The sequence below is a fragment of the Oryx dammah genome, unplaced genomic scaffold, assembly GCF_014754425.2.
Source record: "Oryx dammah isolate SB20612 unplaced genomic scaffold, SCBI_Odam_1.1 HiC_scaffold_27, whole genome shotgun sequence".
NCBI lineage: Eukaryota > Metazoa > Chordata > Mammalia > Artiodactyla > Bovidae > Oryx > Oryx dammah.
In genome coordinates this window covers 42,654,105-42,669,964 of record NW_024070211.1, presented here as the reverse complement: position 1 = coordinate 42,669,964, position 15,860 = coordinate 42,654,105, and the positions used below count along the sequence as shown (strand labels likewise).

The following is a 15,860-nucleotide window of genomic DNA, read 5'->3' as shown; positions in this document are numbered from 1 at the left end:
TATCACTTCTCTGCTTCATCTCCAAAATATCTTTACTTCCTGATTTCTTCTTATTATTCTTTAATGCCAGTCCATAAATATCAGTGTTTGACATTCCTGTTGCCTTCATCTATTCAATATCTTTAGCATCATATATCCACTTAACTCTGAGGCTAGTCTTAGCTAATCTACTTTGCCCAAATGCGATTGATTCTCTCTTGCCTACAGGGTCAAACTAAACATTTTTATCATAGAATATAAAGCTTCAAAATCTAGACCCCCATGTTGACTTCCACACAGGACGTCTATTTCAGCCTTTTGTTAGAAGGGCCTGTGCCTTTCCCCTTTTTGCCTGAATTCTTCCTTGACTGCTTCAAGACATGGCTTTCTTTCCTTTTCAAGTCTTACTGATAGTATAATGCACAGAATCACTTAACTCTTATGTTGAAGTTTGGCTATCACCTAGAAGACAAAATCCTAACTGATCTTCTGCCAAAAGTGTCAACATGTACTTTCTTTTGTTTATCAGAGACATTTATTAATACATCAGGGAAGGTGATGAGACATGGGTTATATATTATGGCAACAATGTAAAGAATGTTAAAAACAAAATACCTATAAAATACAACGTGGGGGTTAATCTTCCTATAAGTTAGAGTCAGCGCTCTGTATCCACAGGTCCTTAGCATCTGCAGCTTCAACTAACCATGGACTATATAATACTGTATTATTTACTGTTGAAAAATATCCATATCTAAGTAGACCCTCACAATTCAAACCCGTGCCGTTCAAAGGTCAACTGTATTTTCTATAAGTTAATAGTCAATCACCATTAAGTGGATGGCTATTATGTGCTAAGGACTTTATGTTCCTATTATTTCATTCTTTTGAAAAATTAAGTAGTATGAGCTCAATTTTATGATGAGGAAACTGAGATCCAGCCATATGAATCAGCTTTTTTCAAATTATGGCCTTGACTGAGAGTCCACTTTGGCTCTTTGTAATTGAAATCTGGTGCTTTGTCTCTCTAGTAAACTTTTTCTTTTAGAAGGGGTCGTGGGGGTGGGGAGTTTTGAGGGGATAGGAGGTTATACTTTTATTCCATTAACATTTTCCTTTCCTGAACTCAGTGACCATGATAGGTAGTCATAAAGGTGCTAGTGAATGACATGAAATGTGGGAAGGATCAGAGGATAACATGGATTTTCTGGGTCTCTCTCCAAAAGCTCTTTTAGATTCAAACTGAAGCAGAGCAGCAACTTTCAGCATTGGGTTGTTAAGAGTTGTTTGAATAATGCCTTGTTTAAAGGGCTGATGCTGAAAATGCTCTAAGATTATCTGGCATATGAATTTTATGAGAAATTATCTTAATAAACTAGGATTTGAAGTCTGCTGTTGTTATCTGAGGGCTTCCCAGGTGGCCCTGGCAACCTACTCCAGTATTCTTGCCTGGAAGTTTCCATGGACAGAGGAGCCTAGAGGCTACAGTCCACGGAGTCCCAAGAGTTAGACAGGATTTAGTGACTAAACAAAAAACAATTGTTATCTGAAGATTTAGACTAATGAACATTTCAAGACCTTGTAGACCAGGTTTATTTCTTGCAAGAGGAGGGATTAGTTTTCCCACCACTGAGCCTTTGAAGTGATAAATGAAGCTACTGTTCCCATGACGGCTGTTGTTCAGCTGAGAATGACTTCAGGTATCAGTTTCCAGGGGACAGGAGACCAGGGGTGCCCTCTGTTCTCTATATAGCGAGAAGGGAAGAGCAAGCACTTACTTGGGATAGCTGCTGTGTCATTAGTGCTCTGTTTTATTTGTGAAATATATTTCCTAATTTGGATCAGATGACTAAACGGAGGTTAGAATACAGAATTCTAGCTATTGGGACTTCTCTGGAGCTCCAGTGGTTAAGACTGCACTTCCAGTGCCTCTACTGCTGGGGGCAAGGTTTTGATCCCTGGTCAGGGAACTAAGATCCCACATGCCACACGGGTAGGGCCAAAAATAAGTACATAAATCAATAATAAGCAATGCTATGTATTTAAGAAAAGAATTATAGCTCTCTTACCTATTATATTTTAAAAATGGTAACTACTTTTATCTAAATGAGTACATTGATGCTTATATTTACTGTTTTATGATTAATGGAATAAATAATAGGCTTTAGCCATCAAGGTAATCAAATGTTGTCTGGACTCTCCATTTCTTAAGTTTAGCCCAATAGCCTTATTTCCTTAGATGCTATGTGATTTAAAACTTGTACTTGAACTTTGCCATATTTAATAGTGAAATTAGGAGTAGGAAGTTGCACTTCAAAGGGAAATGTAATTTTGTTCTTTGAGCTACATTGTTGCTGAGATCAAAAGCATTTGAGGGGTGACCTGAGTGGCCATTACAAGTAATTGGAAAATAAGTACAATTTCTTATTACTGCATCTTAAAATGAGGACAGCATTCTTTCAATATCACTTTTATATAAAAACTTGTACAAACTCACTCTACATGTCTTAATTAGAACCTACTATAAAAAGACATTTCATTGTTTTTATAACTTGTGTTCAGAAATGAATCTGCTCTTATTTAACTATTACATAGCAGAGACACTAAAATCCAATCTAGAACAGAGAAAGAGTAGAAAATTGTGATGTGCTTAATGTAAGAACAGAGTTTCATTACAGTTACAGGCAAACAGAATTTTCTCTGGTCCTAAACCAAATCTACTGATTTAACTTGGCTTATTTTTTCTACATATGTGACAGCTAAAGGACGAATTGCCTTCCAGACAAAAGCCTTCTTGTTGTAGTGGCTCATTTGGTAGTCTCTATTTTGTACTTGTAAGGGCCTTCCTGTTTGAACTGGAACTACTCTAATCAACAAACATATATGAATTCTGTGAAAGAAGCTTCCAGAATCTTTTCAATATATATAAATTGTATTGAATAGGATTTATCACTGGTTCCATGGACTCATGGGTATATGTAGATGCTAACTTGCAGAGCCACAGTGGAATGTCTCATCATTTTAATGATCATAAAAATAGTGAACTATCTGGTGAACTAACAGTGAACTATTCTGAACTGTCTGGATGATTTTTTAAAGGAGTCTTATGGAGAGTTTCAGTGTCCGTGCTTGCTTTCATATTTAGAATCAATTCACTGATAGCTGATTTTTCTATATGGGCAAGAATTAAATAGCCATTCAAACATGGAAAGTGAGGGAGTATTAAATCACCTCATGGCACTCACCTTGCCAGTGTGTACCATATTCATGTTGAAAGTAGCTTCATTTCATAGGGAAGAGTGGACATGCCACACTAAGAGAACAGGTGGAACAGAAGCTTTCATGCCGTACTTGGGAGCAGCTCTACGTGGGGAGGTCCAGAGAAGACCAGTGAGGAAGGTGGAGTGAGGCTGATCTGCGAGAAGTCAGTGAATTCTAAGTTTTGAAGAGCGCCCTGGACTGGGCAGTGAGAAACCACTTAAGCTCTAAGGCACGGCTGTGACATAAGCAGAACTATAATCTTAGAAGTGTTTTTTTTTTTTTCTTTTAATGTGATGCATTTCCTTTTTAATGACATCTCCAACTAGTAGTTATCAGCTGTCTTTTTTTAATGAAAACAATTAACTTTTTCATTGTAGTAAAATGCACACAATGAATATTACACTATTTTAACTGTTTATTAAGTAAATATTCAGTGGCATTAATTAAGTACAGTCCCAGTGTTGTGCAGCTGCCATGACCATGTAGCTCAAGAACAGTTTTCATTTTTCTAAACTGAAACATCAAACCCATTCAACAATAATTACCCATTCCCCTCTCCTGGCCCTGGCAAACCACCAGTCTATTTTCTGTCTCCATGAATTTGCCTATTTTAAGTACCTCATATAAGTGGAAATATAAAGCATTTGCTCATTCATGACTGGCTTCTTTTAGTGTAAAGTCTTAAGGTTTTGCCTACATTGTAGCATGTGTCAGAATTTCCTTTGTTTGTTTTTTTTTTTAATAATTTTTATTGAAGTATAGTTTATTTACAGTGTTGTTAGTTTCTGATATACAACAAAGTGAAACAGTTATATACTTATATTTTTGTTGTTGTTTAGTTGCTAAGTCATGTCCAACTCTTTGCACCCTCATGGACTGTAGCCAGCCAGGCTCCTCTGTCCATGGGATTTCCCAGGCAAGAATGCTGGAGTAGGTAGCCATTTCCTTCTTCAGGAGATCTTCCCAACCCAGGGATTGAACACATGCCTCCTGCTGGGCAGGCAGATTCTTTACCACTGAGCCACCTGGGAAGCCCACATATACACATATCTTTACTTTTTTAGATTCTTTTCCCATATAAATCATTACAGAGTATGGAGTAGAGTTCCCCGTGCTACACAGTAGGTCTTTGTGTATGTGTGTGTCACTCATTTGTGTCTGACTCTTTGTGACCCCATGGATCATAGCCCACCAGGCTTCTCTGTCCATAGAATTATTCAGGCAAGAATACTGGAGTGGATAGCCATTCCCTTCTCCTGGGGGTCTTCTTAACCCAGGGACCAAATCCAGGTGTCGCATATTGGAGGCAGATTCTTCACCTTTTGAGCCAGTAGGTCCTTATTGAGCTTCCCTGGTGGCTCAGATGGTAAAGCGTCTGCCTGCAATGCGGGAGACCCAGGTTCGATCCCTGGGTTGGGAAGATCTCCTGGAGAAGGAAATGGCAACCCACTCCAGTATTCTTGCCTGGAGAATCCCACGGACGGAGGAGCATGGTAGGCTACAGTCCATGGGGTCACAAAGAGTCGGACATGACTGAGCGAAGGTCCTTATTAGTTATCTGTTTATATATAGTAGTGTGTCTATCTCAACCCTAATCTCCCAATTTAGTAGTTGTTTTTCAATAAATAGCTCTTCCTTATATATTAAAGTATACTGGAAACTCTCAAAAAGTGGCCAATGAATACCTTGTCCCTATCATTAAAGAACTAAATGCTATACAGAAGCTAAGTAGCTGTACAGATGTAAGCTAGCATTATTACTGTAGTAAAAGAAAAAGCATTATTCTAAGCAGGCAATTAAACTTACAGAAGATTTATAGCACTGAAGATATCCTCCAAGTCTACCTTGTTAACTAACAATGTTTTCATTTACTGTGAAAAATGGTGAATGCAAATTACATATCCTATTACAGTCTGATTATCAGGAATTTTATGGTTACGTAAATGGGCACTATCTTATAGATAAATCGTGAAGAGTCAAAATGTTCATGCCTGCATGCTCAGTTGCTTTATTTGTGTCCAACTCTTTGCAACCCCATGGACTGTGTAACCCACCAGGCTCCTCTGTCAATGGGATTTTCCCAGCAAGAATATTGGAGTTGGTTGCCATGCCTTCCTCCAGAGGATCTTCCTATTATAGGTTGATTATCAGGAATTTTATAGTTACATAAGTGGACCCCATGTTTTAGGTAAATGTTGAAGACATCCGCATTAAAAACCCTTCAGGTGAAGTCAACAAAAGCGCAAATAAAAAAGTGGGACTGTATCAAACCAAAGAGCCTCGGAACTATAAAGGAAACCATCAGTGGTTTGAAAGAGTGGGAGAAGATATTTGCAAATCATGTATCAGGTAAGGAGTTAATATCCCAAGTATATAAAGAACTTGTACAACTCAGTAACAAAAGACAATTTGATTGAAAAATGGGCAGAGGATCTGAATAGACATTTTTCCAAGGAAAACATATGCATAGCCAACAGATACAGGGAAAGATGGTCAACATCACAAAGCTTCAAGGATGTACAAATCAAAACTACTGTGAGATATCATCTCATATCTATTAAAGTGATTATTATTGAAAAGACAGGAAGTAACAAGTATTGGCAAGGATGTGGAGGAGAAAAGGGAACCTTTGTGCACTGTAGTGTGAATTCACGTAGTCACTGTGAAGAACAGTATGGAGATTCTTCAACAAAGAAAAATGGAATACGAGGCAGAAATTCTGCACATAGGCATTTATCTGAAGAAAGTGAAAATACTAATTTGAAAGGATATATGCACCTTTATGTTCTTTGCAGCATTATTTACAATTGACAAGATATGTTATTTAGTTGCTCAGTCATGTCCGACTCTTTTGCGACCCCGTGGACTGGAGCACGTCAGGCGTCTCTGTCCATGGGGTTTTCTGGGCACAATTACTGCAGTGGGTTGCCATTTCCTTCTTCAGGGGATCTTTCTGACTCAGGGATCAAACCTGTGTCTCCATGTCTCCTGTACTGCAGGCAGATTCTTTACCACTGTGCCATCAGGGAAGCCCACACCAAGAGATGGAAACAATCTAAGTATTCATCAATGAATGAATAGATAAAGAAGAGGTGGATGTGTGTGTATATAATATACACATACATATATGTGTGTGTGTATATATGTATATATGCATTCATAAAATAGAATATTACTCATCTGTAAACAAGAGTGAACATCTTGCCATTTGTGACAACATAGATGGATTTTGAAGGCATTATGCTAAGTGAAATAAGTCAGATTAAGTCAGGTAAGTATGATCTTACTTAAATGTGGACTCTAAAATAAATAACAAAACAACACAAAACTAATAGATACAGAAAAGAGATTGGTGGTTGCCATAGTGTAGAGGGGGTTTGGGAGGGAGGTCGGCAAAATGAGTGGAGAAGGTCAATAATTATGAACTTCTAGTTATAAAATAATTCACGAGGATGTAATATAGAGCATTGCAATTAGAGTCAATGATATTGTACTGCATATTTGAAAGTTGCTAAGAAAGTTAATCTTAAAGGTTCTCATCACAAGAGAAAAGACTGTACCTTTGTATGGTGACAGATGCTAATTGTATTTATTGTCCTCATTTTACAGTGTATACAAATATCAAATCATTATGTAGTACACCTGAAGCTAATGCAGTGTTTTTATGTTGATTGAAAAAAAAAAACAAAACATTTGATATTCAGTGGCATCTTTGAATGTTGTGGCTTGGGAGGATTAGAGTTATCCCTCCTTTTTTCTCCCCAAATTGGAGGAATGCCAAAAGACATTTCAGAGTAGCCCCTTGTTACTTGGCTGCTTTAACATCAAAGCTAGAGCTCTTAATAAGGGCTCGGTTTTCTGGACCAATATTGGCATTGGGTTAATTTAACCAAAGCTATACATTTCTCATGTCCTCTCTGTGCTTGGGGCTTCCCTGGTGGCTTAGACAGTAAAGAATCTGCCTGCAATGCAGGAGACCTGGGTTTGATCCCTGGGTCAAGAAGATCCCCTGGAGAAGGGAATGGCTAGACCCTTTGAACCCATGACTGAGTGACTAATACATTTACTTCATACTTCTCTGTGCTTAAACCCTTTTGATGCCTTTTATTTACCTGGAATAAAGTCCAGAATTTTTAATGTGGCCCACAGCTCTGAGAGCCCTGGCGCTGCCACCTCTCCAAATTCATCACTACCTCTTTCAGCCTAACAAATTTCCACATCAGGAATGGTCTACCTACTTCAGCCCAATCCCCAGTCTTCTCCTGGTCATGACCTCTTTTCTGTTCTCATGTGAAGAATTAATCTCCTTAGGAGAGATTTTTTCCTTTCTTGATCTTTGAAACTAAATCAGGGATATCTGGACTCCTAACTTTTCAGTTTTTTCTTTCATAATAACTTCTACTGTTTATATATTATTGGCATTCACTTTCCCTGTGTCCTCAATGAGTCCATTGTCTTTATGAGCAAATACACCAATTTTGTGCTATATACCCAGTGCCCAACACAAAGTAGGAGCTTAATAAGTATATTTTTACTGATGTATGGACAAAGAGAGGGAATATATGTATAAGGTTAAAATAATAATTGTAAATAGAAATAATTTCTAAACTTTAAATAATCAAGCAAATATCTGCTGAAACAGGTTTGAATCCTATAAAGAAACTATGCCACAACAGTCCTGGACAAGATATATTTAAGTGAAGGGAGTATTACATATATCTGGCCATTACTAAAGCATGAGCAGAAATATGAAGAAATCTTCAAAAATTTTGAGTAGCATATATATTTTTAGTTATTATCATGTGATCAAAACAGTTCATTAAGAGAAATACATTTCCACAATGTTGAGGCATTTTGTGAATTAATAGATGGAACTGTAAAAAGACAAAATAAGAGCAAAAACTTAAAATGGCAGGGGGAGAGGAAATTTCTCCCACCTCCATCCTCCTCCTACAGCAGCAAGAGTGTTTATTGAGCCAGAAGTGATCAAATCACTTTTACTGTGTCAGCGTGGGCTGAAAAAGACACCTGCATTTCATGAATTGATGAGTAATTGTTTTTAGGCCTGATTCTGAGTACCCCGTTGATTGCAGAAGTGTGATGTGGTTGAAAAAGCACTAGGTTTAGATCTGGAACACCTGGATTTAAGTCCTGGCCTCACTTACCTTATCCATTAGACCTGGACTGAGTCGCTTCACCTCACCAAGGCTGATTTTCCTTGTGAAATGGTGTCCTGTAGGATCCTTACATGTATCAAATAAGACAATTACAGAGAATCTCTTGGAGAATGGCATGAAATACTAAAATAAGCTTTTGGGATTTGAGTATATATTTGTCTTTAAGTTACATACTTTGTGCAGATGTCCTGCCTTTTACTCCAGACAAACTTACATATCTCTTGGTGGGTGATACACAAACCAAGAAATGCACTTTGATGCAGTAAGTGCCATAATGCACAGATGAAGGAGCATATTTTTGCTTCTACCTACCTTCCTTTCCACACACTTCTGTGGGCAAGGCAGCATGACGGTTGGACAAGCGAGATTTATTGATCTAAGGAATGAGCAAATTCAGTTTTGGAATAAAATACTCCATTTACCCATGCACTAACTTTAAAAATGTATTTTAATAATTATCAAAACATATCTGAGAATGAGGTAGAATAAATACAGGTGTTTTTTTAATGTATTTGGATATTGCCTTTTTATATGAATGAAGCTTTTAGCTTCATGTACAATTATTTTTATGGTTTTATTCTATTGACCAATTAAAGATAGTCTTGGATTTTTGAAGGATAAGTAAAGTATATATATGCTGTGGCATTTATTAAGGGAGATAGAGTGGGTGGTATTATTTTTTAAAACAGATTATTTTATATCTCTGAAATTATGAAGCATGTTAATCAGAAAAATCAAATATATAAATTCTATTTTACATGTAACTTAATAACTATATATAACAGAAACAATGATGATGGTAACCCTTAGATTGCACCAGAGAGCAAAAATATGTTATGTGAGTAAGGATGTATGTGTGAAAACAGTGTGTGTGTATTTGTATACAGACATATGTGAAGAAAATACAATGTTAACACCAGTTATTTCTGGGATTGTGATTATAGATGATTTTTTTCTATAGTTTTTATTTTAGAGATTTTCTATGAGGACCATATACTTTGTTGATCACAAGAATGTTATAAAAATACAATTTTACACACTATATAAAAGTAAAATACATAAAGAAGTAAATTTTCCCTTTGAAATTAAAGGCTATTACAGTGACAGCCTCCCTCACTGCTTTTAAATCACACTTCTGGTGCCCATTTAGATGTTTCATGCTCAGTAACATAAGGCGTTTCATTAGCGTCCAGTGGTGTATGATTGGACCTCCTGAGGTGTTATGCTTTCAGATGAATTATTATAATGTAACATACATATTAGTAATAACAATGAAGTTATCCAGTAAACATTCATAGGTAGTAACACTATGAGAATATGTGATTCCTTTTAAATATTTGTAAGACAGTAAACAAATATCTTGAAGTGTACTTTTACAAGTACATTTACATATGTATTTTGTATATTGGTGAATTTGGTGCTTTGGGGTTTTACAGTAATGGTGACTTCTTAATAGTATCTCATGACTGTTTATAAAGCACCAAGTCTATGCTCTTAACAGCTGCATAACTTCCCATGGGAAGCCTCTCTGTGATAATAAGGCACATAACATATCTTCATATCAATTAACTTCTGTGGCAGCAGATATTTTATTGAAATGTTTAAAAGTATTATCTTACTTCTAATAAGCCAGTTTTAAGCAAACTCTTAGCTTAGTTGTGTAACTAAATAAACTCAAACTTCCTGTTGATTAACTCTCTTTTTGTCCATTTTGCTTTTAAAAATGTTTTATCTCAAGCCTTGGTGGTGACTTCTTGCATGCACTCCGTGCTCTAATCTGATGTGACTGTGCTACAGAATTACATCTTTAATTCTTTCTGTGTTCTTTTAGATAAATTTGTGGCTCAGCTGGTAAAAAATCCGACTGCAACGTGGCAGACCTGGTTTCGATCCCTGGGTTGGGAAGATCTCCTGGAGAAGGGAAAGGCTACCCACTCTGACCTGGAGAATTCCATGGACTGTACAGTCCATGGGGTCGCAAAGAGTCGCACATGACTGAGCAACTTTCACTTTCACTTCAGAGAGAGATTTGTTTTAATCTTTCTCTCCTCCACACCCTGGCAACCCTCTATATTCCACTCTCTTCATTTCTCTGGTGCCTCTTTAGTTTTATTTACATTTTTAAGGCAACTCGTCATTCTTGCGTTCAAGGTTAAGATGGAAGGAAGGAAAGTAAATTTAGTATAATCAAAGGAAAAAGTCATTTTAAGAACTGGCAAGCACATCCTTCATAAGAAACAACTTGTTTTGTTCAGGATAAGTTGTAAAGAGACCTGTCTCATTTAACAATAAATATTTTAGATCCACTAGCAAAATGTATCAATATATTTTTCTTAAAGGAGACATTCCTTCCCAGTGTGAGTAAACAGTTCTCTTTCTCCTACCCCCTACACATACATTCAGAAAGTTAAAGAGTGAGAGCTTAACCTCCTTTTTTCCAACAGAACATCAGGATGTATACACTTACATAATTAATACAATTTAATATTATTAACATAATTAAAATAGAAGCTTATATTAACTTAGTAGTAGTGCTTAAGTCACAGATAAGAATATAGTTGAAAATTTAAGACTCATAAATTTAAGGGTTGAGAAAGTTTTACAGATGTAGAGGCATTTCTAAATTCAGGTTATCTATGATAGCTTCCCTGGTGGCTCAGACTGTCAAGCATCTGCCTGTAATGCGGCTTCGATTCCTGGGTGGGGAAGATCCCCTGGAGAAGGAAATGGCAATCCACTCCAGCACTCTTGCCTGGAAAATCCCATGGACGGAGAAGCCTGATAGGCTACAGTCCATGGGGTCGCAAAGAGTCAGACACGACTGAGCGACTTCACTTACTTATGATAGCTTTGGAGAAATAAATTTAAGACCTTCACAATTCTATAGGAAAAAAATCCCACTCTAAAGTCATTTTTATTCATAAAATATAGCAGAAAATGTAAACTGTCTCTCCGTTCAACTTTCATTCTTTTCCTGTAAAATTAATACGTAAAGGCATGCTCCCCATAATTACCATTGGCACATTAGTCTTTGTGGTACTAGTACAAACTAATCCGTTTCATGTGATATTTTAGAAGTTGTACAGCATTTTTTTTTCTTATTGTTTAATGTTTTTAAAGTGTAAGTGTCTTTAATAGTTTTCACCTTGACTACGGCTGTTTCTTAAAGTTTATTTTTGTGCTTAGTCGTTCAACTGTGTCTGACTCATGACAACCCCATGGACTGCAGCCTGCCAGGTTTCTCTGTCCATGGGGATTCTCCAGGCAAGAATGCTGAAGTGGGTTGCCATTCTCTTCTCCAGGGGATCTTCCCAACCAAGGGATTGAAGCCAGGACTCTCCCACATTGCAGGTGGACTCTTTACTGATTGAGCCACCAAAGTATGAGTATCATTAGTGTAATAGTTTTCATCGTGACTACTGGTTTTTCTTAAAATTTATTTTTAATTGGAGGATAATTGTTTTAATAAGTGTGTTAGTTTTTGCCATACAATTCCAGTCAGCCTTGAAGTATATACATATGTCCCCTGCCTCTTGAATCTCCCTCCCACATCCCATCCCACCCCTCTAGGATGTCATGGAGTATGTGATTGAGCTCCCTTTACTATACAGGAAGTTCCTATTAACTATCTGTTTTACATATGGTAATGTAGGTTTCAGTGCTACTCTCTCAGTTCTCTCACCCTCTCTTTCTGCATCTACAAGTCTGTTCTCTGTGTCTCTGTCTCTGTTCTTATCCTGCAGATAGATTCATCAGTACCATTTTTATAGGTTCAGTGCAAATGTATACAATATTTGTTTTTCTCTTCATTCTGTATGACAGGCTCCAGGTTCATCCACCTCAATAGAAATGACTCAAATCTATTCCTATTTATGCTTGAGTAATATTCCATTGTGCATATGTACCACAAATTCTTTATCCATTCATCTGTTGATGGATATCTAGGTTGCTTTCATGTCTTTGCTATTGTAAATAGTGCTGTAGTGAACATCAGGGTACATGTGTCTTTTTCAGTTATGATTCTCTCTGGGTATGTGCCCAGAAGTGGAATTACTGGATCATAATGTAGTTTTGGAGAAGGAAATGGCAACCCACTCCAGTGTTCTTGCCTGGAAAATCCCAGGGGCGGAGGAGCCTGGTGGGCTTCCGTCTATGGGGTCGCACAGAGTCGGACACAACTGAAGCAACTTAGCAGCAGCAGTAGCAGCAAGGTAGTTTTATTTCTACCTTGCTTATTTCTAGTTTTTTAAGGATTCTCCATACTGTTCTCCATAGTGGGTACAAAATCACTGCAGATGGTGACTGCAACCATGAAATTAAAAAACGCTTGCTCCTTGGAAGAAAAGTTATGACCAACCTAGACAACATATTAAAAAGCAGAGACATTACTTTGCCAACAAAGGTCCGTCTAGTCAAAGCTATGGTTTTTCCAGTGGTCGTGTATGGATGTGAGAGTTGGACTGTAAAAAAATCTGAGCACCAAAGAACTGATGCTTTTGAACTGTGGTGTTGAAGATTCTTGAGAGTCCTTGACAGCAAGGAGATCCAACCAGTCCACCCTAAAGGAACTCACTCCTGAATGTTCATTGGAGGGACTGATGTTGAAGCTGAAACGCCAATACTTAGGCCACTTGATGAGAAGAACCAACTCATTTAAAAAGACCCAGTTGCTGGGAAAGTTTGAAGGTGGGAGGAGAAGGGGATGACCGAGGATGAGATGATTGGATGGCATCACCAACTCAATGGACATGAGTTTGAATAAACTTCGGGAGTTGGTGATGGACAGGGAGGCCTGGTGTGCTGCAGTCCATAGGGTTGCAAAGAGTTGGACACAACTGAGCAACTGAACTGAACTAAAATTTGCATTCCCACCAACAGTGCAACAGGGTTCCCTTTCCACCACACCATCTTCAGCATGCTTTTTTGTATATTTTTTGTAATGGTCATTCTAACCCATGTGAGGTGAAACCTCATTGTAGTTTTGCATGGCATTTCTTTAATAATGAGGCGATGTTGAGCATCTTTTCATGTGTTTGTTGACCATCTCTATGGAAAAATGTCTATTTAGACCTTTGTTCTTTTTTTTTTTTGATCCGGTAGCTAGTTTTTCTGATATTGAGCTGCATGAGCTGCTTGTTTATTTTAGAGATTAATCCTTTGCCAATTGTTTCATTTGCAATTATTTTCTCTCATTCTGAGAGTTGTCTTTTCATCTTGTTTATAGTTTCCTTTGCTGTGCAGAAGCTTTTAAGTGTAATTAGGGCCCACTTGTTTATATTTGGTTTTATTTCCATTACGCTAGGAAGTGGGTCAAAGAAAATCTTGCTGTGATTTATGTCAGAGTGTTCTATGAATTAGTCTTAGCCTTTTATAGTTTCTGGCCTTACATTTAGGTCTTTATTCCATTTTGAGTTTAGTTTTGTGTATGGTGTTAGGCAATGTTCTCACTGAATCTGTAGATTGCTTTGGGTAGTATAGTCATTTTCACAATATTGATCTTTCCAACCCAAGAACATGATGTATCTCTCCATCTGTTTCTGTCATCTTTGTTTTCATTCATGAGTGTCTTACAGTTTTCTCTATACAGATCTTTTGTCTCCTTAGGTAGATTTATTCCTAGGCATTTTATTCTTTTTGTTGCAGTAGTGAATGGGATTGATTCCTTTATTTCTCTTTCAGATTTTCATTGTTAGTTTATAGGAATGCAAGGGATTTCTATGTATTGATTTTGTATCCTGTGGCTTTACTAAATTCATTGATTAGCTCTAGTAATTTTCAGATAGTTTGAGGATTTTTGCTCCAAAATCACTGCAGATGGTGATTGCAGCCATGAAATTAAAAGACGCTTACTCCGTGGAAGGAAAGTCATGACCAACCTAGATAGCATATTTGAAAGCAGAGACATTACTTTGCCAACAAAGGTCCATCTAGTAAAGGTTATGATTTTCCCAGTGGTCATGTATGGATGTGAGAGTTGGATTGTGAAGAAAGCTGAGCACCAAAGAATTGATGCGTTTGAACTGTGGTGTTGGAGAAGACTCTTGAGAGTCCCTTGGACTGCGAGGAGATCCAACTGGTCCATTCTAAAGGAGATCAGTCCTGGGATTTCTTTGGAAGGAATGATGCTGAAGCTGAAACTCCAGTACTTTGGCCACCTCATGTGAAGAGTTGACTGATTGGAAAAGACTCTGATGCTGGGAGGGATTGGGGGCAGGAGGAGAAGGGGACGACCGAGGATGAGATGGGTGGATGGCATCACTGACTCAATGGACATGAGTCTGAGTGAACTCCGGGAGTTGGTGGTGGACAGGAGGCCTGGCGGGCTGTGATTCATGGGGTCACAAAGCGTCGGATATGACTGAGCGACTGAACTGAACTGAACTGCTGTATAGTATGTCATCTGCAAAGAGTGAAAGTTTCTTTTTCTTCCAGTCTTCATTCCTTTTCATTTCTTTTTCGTTCTCTGATTGCTATGGCTAGGACTTCCAAAAATATCTGAAATAATAGTGGTGAGAGTGGGCACCCTTGTCTTGTTCCTCATCTATGAAAAAATGCCTTCAGCATTTCACCATTCAGAATGTTTGCTGTGGGTTTGTCATATGTGGCCTTTATTACGTTGAGGTAGGTTCTTTTTATGCCTATTTTCTGAAGAGTTTTTATGATAAATGGATGCTGAATTTGTTGAAAGCTTTTTATGCATCTATTGAGATTATCATATGTTTTCTCTCTTAATTTCTTAATATGGTATATCACATTGATTTGCATGTATTGAAGAATCCTAGAATCCTTTAAATGTGTCCCACTTGATCATGGTATATGATCCTTTTAATGTGTGGTTGAATTATGTTTGCTAGAATTTTCCTGAGTAGTTTTGCATCTATGTTCATCAGTAATACTGGCCTTAAATATTCCTTTTTTGTAATGTCTTTGACTTGGACTTCCCTGATGACTCAGATGGTAAAGAATCTAGCTGCAATGCGGAAGACCTGGGTTTGATCCTTGGATTGGGAAGATCCCCTGGAGGAGGGAACAACTACCCACTCCGGTATTCTGGCCTGGAGAATTCCATGGACTACAGTCCACGGGGTCACGAAGAGTCGGACAAGACTCAGCGACTTTCACTTCACTTTGATTTTAGTATCAGGGTGATGGTGGCCTCGTAGAATGAGTTTGAAAGTGTTCCTTTCTCTACAATTTTTTTAGAAGATTTTGAGAGGGATAGGTATTAGCTCTTTTGTAAACATATGATAGAAGTCACCTGTGAAGCCATCTGGCCCTAGGTGTTTATTTTTTGGAAGATTTTTAATCACAGTTTTGATTTCCATGCTTATGGTTGGTCTGTTCATATTTTCTACTTCTTCCTGGCTCATTATTGGAAGGTTGTACTTTTCTAAGAATTTTTCCATTTTTTCCAGGTTGTCCATTTTATTGGCATATAGCTGC

The 15,860-nt window shown here is 37.7% G+C and overlaps 1 protein-coding gene and 1 non-coding gene across 5 annotated transcripts in view; both read left to right on the top strand.

Annotated features, from left to right (window-relative positions):
- The window catches only part of PARD3B (par-3 family cell polarity regulator beta), a 1,152,049-nt gene that overhangs the window by 290,428 nt on the left and 845,761 nt on the right, over positions 1 to 15,860 (top strand). The gene's annotated exons all lie outside the window — the stretch shown is intronic.
- On the top strand, positions 4,589 to 4,660 carry TRNAC-GCA. Its single transcript has one exon. It is a non-coding gene; the product is annotated as a tRNA-Cys (tRNA).